Source organism: Triticum dicoccoides, chromosome 1A (assembly GCF_002162155.2).
Source record: "Triticum dicoccoides isolate Atlit2015 ecotype Zavitan chromosome 1A, WEW_v2.0, whole genome shotgun sequence".
NCBI lineage: Eukaryota > Viridiplantae > Streptophyta > Magnoliopsida > Poales > Poaceae > Triticum > Triticum dicoccoides.
In genome coordinates, this window is record NC_041380.1 from 396,796,096 (window position 1) to 396,806,503 (window position 10,408).

Here is a 10,408-nt window from a genome sequence, read left to right on the forward strand (position 1 = left end):
CGCAACCGTAACTCCGATCGAGGTGAATCCGAAGCGCACTTATTCGTATCGTCGATCTCTATATTTTGGTATCATTTTAAATAGGTGGTACCATTGTGAAAATGACCTTTATACCCTTTCCCTTATCTAGCCCCGTCCGAGAGCGAAGCATTTCAGCGAATCATTCCGCGACTTCACCATACTTCTTCCCGGAGTATTCTTCATCCCCTGGCAAGCCATGACAGCCACTTGCATGATGGATTTTTAGTATCCATGGTTTTCACTTGAGTATTTAATAAATGACTGCTCGTTTAATACTACTAATACCGTTTCGGTTATGCTTATGGATATATGCTTATCTTCATGCTATGTTCTTATGCACCTTGTTAGTATGTACTACTTGCTAGTATTATTCTCATATGTCATGCTTGGTAGCAGTACATGCTGATGATAGTGATGTTCATCTGATGCATGACTGACGTATGTTATGAAGCACCTGTGTTACGCACGATCATCACTATGCCATGTTCATCTGCATCAAGTAGAGTAAGTGCTTTATTATTATTGATGCTTATGATTCATATGGTTATGTTACTCTACCCATGCTCATGTTGATATCATTCTCTACACTTTTATTTCATCATGTTATATTGTATGACTCGGCATCATTTCAATTCAAGTTTAACCGGACTACAATGGAACTTGAACAGATGTTGGCTGAGTCACAGTGGCATCGAAATCGAGCTGGCCAGTGCAGCCACACTTGCTTTATGGGGGCTCCTAACTGGGTCTATTGTCGTGCCTCTAGCCGGTGCCTCCAACTAGGGAAGCTTATGGGTGCGCACTACCTTGGCCAGGCAGGCGGACATAAGCCTTGTGTGCCCGTGTTTTTTATTGAGATCTCATGTCCCCGTTTGGAACCGTTTATGTCCCATGGGTGTCACGAGGTGACGTCGGGGCCACCCATGACTTAGCCCAAAGGGGATTTAGTCGGAGTGGCCGAGAGAGTGTCTTAGCAATAGATCGGTTTTGTCAGAACAATGTTGGTCCACCAGAATGGGAGCATGAGGCCTTGGGTTCCATGGTGTGGGTACAGTGTGCTACCCTCTGCAGAGTGTTTAATCTATCGATAGTCGGGCCCGTGGATAAGGGCCTAGTACGTAATAGGTCATACTATGGATCAAGAGTAATAATAACCTGTTTAATAACAACCCTGGTTCGATGATGAAAGGAGTGTTTGATCCTTATGTGATCGCGAGAGGATCACAGCGGTATCAAGGATACCAAATATGATTGAGGTTTATGGTATTAAGCGAGAATCAAGGGTAAAGATCAAGCTCCTTGTGGTCATGTAATGATTACTCCGGTATTGTTAATACCAAGCTTTATTTGATCCTGAGGTGATCGTGTAATGACCATGATGGTAAGTGCTTCATGTGGTGGTTACGAGGTAGTATGCTAGTATCCTCATATGTTCATGCCATGCTCATCTGGTATTGTTCTAGTTGTATCATGTTCATCTTGTGCATGCCATGAGTTCTGCTAGTATCATGTTCATCTTTGTTAAGTAACATGTAAATGCCATGTCGTTGTTTGTCTTGATTACTTTGGTTGCTGTGAGCTTGCAAGTACATTCAATGTACTGACCTGGCGCGTCATGCCAGTTTGTAGGTCATGCCTTGCATGCTTGCTTGGTTGCCGAGGATCCGGTGTTTGCAAGCCAGCGTCCCTGCGGAGTGGAGTCCATCATCGTCATTGTTGTTCCACTGCTAGAAGTTATTCCGCTACTATGAGTAGTTCTGCTGCTTGCATAGAGCAACCTTGGCAGGCATAGTGTCAACATGCCGATGTAATTCCCTTGTACCCCTAACGATTGTAATAAAGAGCTGATTTGTTCTATGCCAAGTAGTGTCGTATTCCAGAGACTTACCTCGATCTCTAGGCTGGAATACGGGGTGTTCCGGTCTCTCTGAGCCGGGGTGCCACACCGTCACTCGTGCTCTCCAAAGAGGAGAATCCGCCACCACTGGAGACTTAGCGACAGTCGCTGAGGACAAGCTCATCGCCAGAGATGCTACCGCCTGTTTGGCTATCATCATCGAAGAGATGGACGTCGTCGTCGTTGTTGTCGCTCTCTGGACAACACCCAAGGCACCGGCCATCTTCCCCGAAGACCCTGACATGGAGGGTCGAGGCACCGTCATACCTGAAGTGGAGGTTACACTTCCCCTGCAGGCCGCGTGCATGGGTAAACGGCTGCCACCTGTGGTTCAGGAACACGTTGCCGGTGGAGGTGACCTCGACCTCCAACCACGAGGCCTTGTTGCAGCAACCATCGGCCTGCTGCCAGAGGCAACCGGGTCCCCCGGCGGGCAGCGCGCTCGCGAAGAAGCGCGGGAGCTGGAACCAGATGCCCGCAGGCCTCTCTGCCCACACCACGAACTCCGAGGATGCGTCGGCCGGGTGGGATCATGGACGTGGTGGCGGAATGGCTACCGCATGCCTTCCCCCATCGTCGCGGCCACCTCGGTCATGGCAACTTCCGCTGCGGGAAGACACACCCGCATAGCTGTCGAAGGCGGCGCCAGCCTTCAAAGGGGTGCGCCCACTCCCTCGGGGAGCCACCGCTGGCGTTGTGGAATACTTACGGGGACGGTCGCGGCCTCTCTTGGGTGGCGGTGAGCCCTGATACGTCTCCAACGTATCTATAATTTTTTATTGTTCCCTGCTATTATATTATCTGTTTTGGATGTTTATGGGCTTTATTATACACTTTTATATTATTTTTGGGACTAACCTATTAACGCAGAGCCCAGTGCCAGTTTCTGTCTTTTTCCTTGTTTGAGAGTATCGCAGAAAAGGAAAATCAAATGGAGTCCAATTGACCTGAAACTTCACGGAACTTATTTTTGGACCAGAAGAAGCCCACAGAGTATCGGAGATGGACCAGGAGAGTCCCGGGCTGCCCACGAGGGTGGGGGGCGCGCCCACCCCCCTGGGCGCGCCCCCCTGCCTCGTGGACAGCCCGGAGATCCACCGACGTACTTATTCCTCCTATATATACCCTAAAAAGTTCGAGGAGCATAATAGATCGGGAGTTCCGCCGCCAGAAGCCTTCGTAGCCACCAAAAACCAATCTAGACCCGTTACGGCACCCTGACGGAGGGGGAATCCCTCTCCGATGGCCATCTTCATCATACCGACACCCTCCATGACGAGGAGGGAGTAGTTCTCCCTTGGGGCTGAGGGTATATACCAGTAGCTATGTGTTTGATCTCTCTCTCTCTCTCTCGTGTTCTTGAGGTGGCACGATCTTCATGTATCGCGAGCTTTGCTATTATAGTTGGATCTTATGATATTTCTCCCCCTCTACTCTCTTGTAATGGATTGAGTTTTCCCTTTGAAGTTATCTTATCGGATTGAGTCTTTAAGGATTTGAGAACACTTGATGTATGTATTGCGTGGGATACCCATGGTGACAATGGGGTATTCTATTGATCAACTTGATGTATGTTTTGGTGATCAACCTGCGGGTTCCGCCCATGAACCTATGCATAGGGGTTGGCACACGTTTTCGTCTTGACTCTCCGGTACAAACTTTGGGGCACTCTTTGAGGTACTTTGTGTTGGTTGAATAGATGATTCCGAGATTGTGTGATGCATATCATATAATCATACCCACGGATACTTGAGGTGACATTGGAGTATCTAGTGACGTTAGGGTTTTGGTTGAATTGTGTCTTAAGGTGTTATTCTAGTACGAACTCTATGATAGATTGAACGGAAAGAATAGCTTCATGTTATTTTACTACGGACTCTTGAATAGATCGATTAGAAAGGATAACTTTGAGGTGGTTTCGTACCCTACCATAATCTCTTCGTTTGTTCTCTGCTATTAGTGACTTTGGAGTGACTATTTGTTGCATGTTGAGGGATAGTTATATGATCCAATTATGTTATTATTGTTGAGAGAACTTGCACTAGTGAAAGTATGAACCCGAGGCCTTGTTTCAACGCATTGCAATACCGTTTGTGCTCACTTTTATCATAGTTACCTTGCTGTTTTTATATTTTCAGATTACAAAAACCTTTATCTACCATCCATATTGCACTTGTATCACCATCTCTTCGCGGAACTAGTTCACCTATACAATTTACCATTGTATTGGGTGTGTTGGGGACACAAGAGACTCTTTATTATTTGGTTGCAGGGTTGTTTGAGAGAGACCATCTTCATCCTATGCCTCCCACGGATTGATAAACCTTAGGTCATCCACTTGAGGGAAATTTGCTACTTTCCTACAAACCTCTGCACTTGGAGGCCAAACAACGTCTACAAGAAGAAGGTTGTGTAGTAGACATCAAGCCTGGTCCTTCCTTGGGAGCCTTTCCCTTCTCTGCAGCGGACAACCTCCTCACTGGCACCATGGACGCTCCGGCAAGATGGTGGAACAAATAAGAAGAAGGGGCAAGTGGCGAGAAGATGAAGATGAGTTGGGGGCTCTTCCCCCTCTCCCATTTATAGCCGGAGGAAGGCTAACCTCGGCTTCTCACGCTCCAAGCAATGATGGCCTTTCTGCAAGCGTTAGGCAGTTGTCAAGTCGGGCAGTTGCCGAGGCGGTGTGGGAAGTGGAGACACCCACGTCTCATCAAGCGCCAGGCGTCGACTGGGTCTATAGGTGATTGGGGCTACTTTCAGCGTTCTGGGAACTAGGGTACCCAGACTTTCCTGCTGTGACACCCCTAAATTCAATCGTACACTAATCATGCACGCAAACGTGTACGATCAAGATCAGGGACTCACGAGAAGATATCACAACACAACTCTAAAAGTAATTAAGTCATATAAGCATCATAATATAAGCTAGAGGCCTCGAGGCTTCGAATACAAGTGCTCGATCATAGACGAGTCAGCGGAAGCAATAATATTTGAGCACAAACATAAGTTAAAGAAGTTGCCATAAGATGGCTAGCACAAACTGGGATACAGATCGAAAGAGGCACATGCCACCTCTCTTAGTTCCTCCTAAACTACTCCTGGTCGTCGGCGACGGTCTACATGTAGTAGTAGGCACATCCGATGTAGTAGGAGTCATCGTCGGTGGCGTCTAGCTCCTGGGCTCCAGCATCTGGTTGCGACAACTGAGAGGAAAGGAAAGGGGAAAAGAGGGAGCAAAGCAACCGTGAGTACTCATCCAAAGTACTCGCAAGCAAGGATCTACACTACATATGCATTGGTATCAATGAAAGGGGGTGGTATATGTGGACTGAACTGCAAAATGCCAGAATAAGAGGGGGATAGATAGTCCTATCAAAGACTATGCTTCTGGCAGCCTCCATCTTGAAGCAGTAGAAGAGAGTAGATGGTAAGTTAACTAAGTATCATCGCATAGCATAATCCTACCCGGCGGTCCTCTCCTTGTCGCCCTGCTAGAGAGTGATCATCAGGTTGTATCTGGCACTTTAAAGGGTGTGTTTTATTAATTATCCAGTTCTAGTTGTCATAAGGTCAAGTTACAACTCTGGGTCATCCTTTTACCAAGGGACATGGCTATTTGAATAGATAAACTTCCCTGTTGGGGTGCACCATATTACCCAACACGCTTGCTCCTTCTGGCTGGACACACTTTCCTAGGTCATGACCGGCCTCGGAAGATCAACACGTTGCAGCCCCACCTAGACTCAATAGAGAGGTCAGCACGCCGGTCTAAATCCTAAGCACGCAGGGGTCTTGGCCCATCGCCCATTGCACTCCTGCATGTTGCGAGGGTGGCCGGAAGCAGACCTAGCCCTCTTAATACAAGCGCAGGCTTATGGTCCAATCTGGCGTGCACCACTCCGTCGCTGACGTCAAAAGAGCTTCGGCTGATACCACGATGTCGAGTGCCCATAACTGTTCCCGCGTAGTTGGTTAGTGCGTATAGGCCAGTGTCCAGACTCAGATCAAATACCAAGATCTCGTTAAGCGTGCTATTTTGAAATAACCGCGGACGCCGACCAGGACCAGGCCCACCTCTCTCCTAGGTGGTCTCAACCTGCCCTGTCACTCTGCCACAAAGATCCACACAGAGGGCCATCAAGAAAGTATGTCCTTTTAGCCCCCAATCTATGAATCAACCGCGGGTACTCAACGAGCCGACCCAACTTTAGTCACCACATGTATCATACATTATGTATATAAGTATATACCCATGATCAACTCCCGAGTGATCACGGCCCGGTAGTATAGCATCCTATACTAAGCATTTAGGATCGCAGATAAAGGTAACAACAGTAGTAGCAAAGACAGGCTATGCATCAGAATAGGATTAATGGAAAACAATAACATGCTACACTACTCTAATGCAAGAAGTAGAGAGAAGGAATAGGCGATATCGGGTTGATCAACGGGGGCTTGCCTGGAAGCTCAGCCGAGAAGGAGGGGTGGTCAACACCGTAGTCGTACTGGGTAGAAGTGGTGCCGGTCTCTAGCGAGAGAAGAGGGGGAAGAAACAATAAATATAATGCAAACATATGAATGATGATGCATGACATGACAATGAGTGGTGCTAGGTGTGCCCTAATGTGGTGGTACAGGCAAATGGGGGAAACATCCGAGAAAGTATTCCTGGTGTTTCACGTTTTTGGACAGATGAACTAGAGGGGAAAATTTGGACATTCACTATGCTAGGATGTGTGGCTGACAAACGGACTGCATATTCGGATTTGTCTCATCGTTCTGAGCAACTTTCATGTATAAAGTATTATCATCTGAGGTATGGTTTATTTTATATGAATTTTCAGTGTTCTAAACAATTTCTAGAGTTATTATTAATCTAAATTAAATGGTTTAAATTGCTACGAGTACACAGAAGTGTACCCAGCAAAGGCTTACTGGTGGGTCCAGTGGGTAGTTGACTGTTTGACCTATCACAAAGTTTGACTGTTCAACAAGGTGCGGGGACCACTACTAGGGAAAACCTTATACACAGAATCTTAGCAGTAGCATGGTTTAAAAACAAACGCTACTGCTAATTAGCAGTAGCGAGCTCCAGGAAACCGCGCTACTAACATCCCGGTAGTAGTAGCACTCTAGGTGAAACAAGAGCTACTACTATAATTGCCACGGTGTTGCCTCCAGGCTAGATATAGTAGTAGCGCCCTTCTCAGAGACGCGCTACTGCTAAAGTACTCAGTAGCAGCGTTTTTCTTCAAAACTCGCTGCTGCTAAGTATCACCGCTACTAATTAAGTTTAGTCCCATACTGCTAAGCGAACAAGGTGTTTACCACCTTAAATATGTAACTTCTCAAACTATCTCGAGCACTTGGTCTTCATTGAACTATATGTGTAGGATTTGTGGCTGCAATATGAATCTTAGCCTGTGCCTATACAGGTACAGTGAAGATTCATGTTGACTATTTAGATTCTGCACAAAAAGATCAATGATGACCAATGTACATTTTTGATGTTTTTACATGCTTAGACTTATAGCATTTTTCCAGGACAAAGCGCTACTGATATTGGGATAGACAAAATAAATAACTGCTTCCTTTAGTAGTAGCATTTTTTCTAAGACGCACTATAGCTAAATTAGCTATAGCGCATTTCCTTAAGAGCGCTACTGCTAGTTCGACTTAACCACCCGCGGGCTCAAAATTTTGCTAAGTCCTCCTTTCCCCCTGTTCCCCTACTCCTCTGTCGTCGCCGCCCGAGCCCGAGCCTGCCCTCAGTGCCACCGCCCAAGGCCGCCCTCAACCTCAATGCCGCTGCCCGCCGCCGCTCTCGACCTCACCGTCGCCGCCCTCGACCTCACCGCCGCTGCCCGAGCCCGCCGCCTCCCGATCCTGAGCCCGCCCTCGCCGCCCCTAGCTCCATCGCCAAGCACCTCCCCACCACCGTCTATACCCTCTCTGTAAGCCCCCCACCCCTCCCCCACCCCCTCTCTCTCTTCTTAGTTAGTAGATGTTTTTGAGTAGTAGTAGTAGATGCTAATTTAGGGTTCATATATATAATGATTTTTAGTAGTAGTAGATGTTAATTGGTAGTAGTGATGGTACTAGTTAACTAGGGCAGTATGGTTAATAGTAGATGTTTTTTTACTATTGTATACAATGTATTTTTTTTACTGTTTTTAGTAAGTGTTTAAAATAATTAGTAAGTAAATTAATAAACGAGTTGAACTAGTTTAGTAAGTAAATTAATAAACTAGTTGAACTAGTTTATTTTTAGTTTATTTCTATTTATAGTAAGTTTATATTTAGTAAGAACTATTTGAATTAATAGAACTAGTTGAACATGTCACATTTGTTGTGATTTTTTTAGTTTAAGCAATTATTCCCGCATCAATGTCGTTCGCTGGGGTTTTATTTATAGGGATTTTGTTTTTGTAGAAATCAAGGAGCCCCTCCATCATCCCCGCCGTCGTCCCCGTCACCAACCCCCTCAGACCTCCAGGTGACACCAACCAAATCTCCATGTCAATATGAGTCCTATAAGATATGATGTAGATAAAAACATGTATATCTTGTGTTGCTCAAATAGGATATGTGGTAGCCCAAGTGTCCGGTCATGTTCAGTTTACACCTCCGAGTGGCCTATGTTTTACCGGAGGGTTGATTAATTTCCGTTCCAGCATATTCCAGGAACTCGACATGTCCTATTTTAGCAACCGGTCATTCCGGAATTTTCCGTGAATTTTGGCATGACTTGTGCTAGAATATGTAGGAAATATTGAGTGGCCTGGATTTTCTAGAAAAATAATTAAACGACATTTCGGGTTGACATTAAGTCTGCCGAGGCTCCTCACCGAAGGTTGAAAAATCAATGAGGGAGTGTATCCACCATATATGACAGAGGATGAAGAATCCCGACTGTTGTCGTGGGGGTCGTTTCTCCTTCTTGTCCTTGTGCTAGACCTTTGTTATGCACTAGGGAAATAAGGAGTAATGATCATCACCAACGGTCGCAAATGTCAGAGAGGAATCGGTGAGGGAGAGTCTCCACCATATAGACTCGGAAAACCGATAGCCAACCCGTGATGAATAATAATGATCTAATTTAATTTTTATAGTACATATATTTAATTGTACAAGTTTAATATTTGAATTATGAACATAGGAAATGTCGTACTCGGACGATGAAAGTCTCCCGGGCGAGTGCGACTGGTGCCACGACGGCCGGGGTTTCTGCGACAGGCCTCACCTGGACGAAGGTCGGCGCTTCAGCATTAAGCTTGAGGAGGCCTTTGATTGTGATACGATAAGCTACGACGCAAAGTTTTTTCTTCGTAATTAAGCTCGACTTCTACTACTTCAGCATGTAATTTTCGTCTTCTACAATTCGACTAGCTTATCCCATGCCATGCAAGACGCTATGTCATGGAGAGGATGGGTTTTGAAGATCATGAGAGGAATGAAACAAAGAAAATTAACCTAAGGACCCATCATGGTATGGATTTTGAGGTAAATATATACAATTCTTAGAGCGTATCCCATTTTGCTTGGCCGGGTTGGGAAGCACTTTGCAAGATGTATGATTTTCAAGAGGTTATGTTTGTCACCATGGATCTTGGTGATCCTGACATCGACCAAGACAATTTGGACATTTGGGTCCTTGTTGATACGCTTCCAACTCTACCGCTATGTGAGTTTCTGAAAAACATTTATTAACTAATTTATATTGATCATTTCAAAATAGTTGACAGCTTATTTCCATTGATAGCTTATTTTCATTGTTCAAACAATGTGCAGAACATGGTAGACAGAACCTACTACACCGGTGGCTCTGAGTTAACTTATCAGGAGAACAATCATCTGGTCGCATTTTGTACTGATCTTGAGAATTGCAATATTTATAATAAAACTCCTCCACATTATGGTCAATACGTGCCACTTGTGCATGTGTTGAACTACGGTAACACCATGGTAAGATTTTTTACTATTACAACATCTGTGCATCTTTTGCATAAATTCTTTTAAAACTTAACTATATTGCTAACTACGAAGTTATTACTATGTTTTTCAACAGGAAATCTCGGATGATTGTGTGCCTCATCTGATGTATCAGAAAGGTCGCCTTAATGTTTTGAACATACGGCCAAGTCGTCCTACGAATCTCACCTGTCTGTATCGGATTTCTAAAAGAGGTGGAGACATGAAAATCACAGAATGGAAAAATGTATGGGCAGTCATAAGGAGGTACTTGGAAGCAACATTCACTACTAGGAAAATGCTTATAGATAGAAGTTTACCAGTAGCGTTTGTTTATAACCCCACGCTACTACTAGTTAGTAGTAGCGCTGGCTATAAAGAGCGCTATTGATATCAGTTAGCAGCAGCGCTTGTTACACAGCACCATGCTACTGCTAAGTGTAATACACCACACCCCCCGGTCAAAAAATAGCAGCAGCGCCTGTCGTCCAACCTGCGCTATAGCTAGCGGGCCTAGCA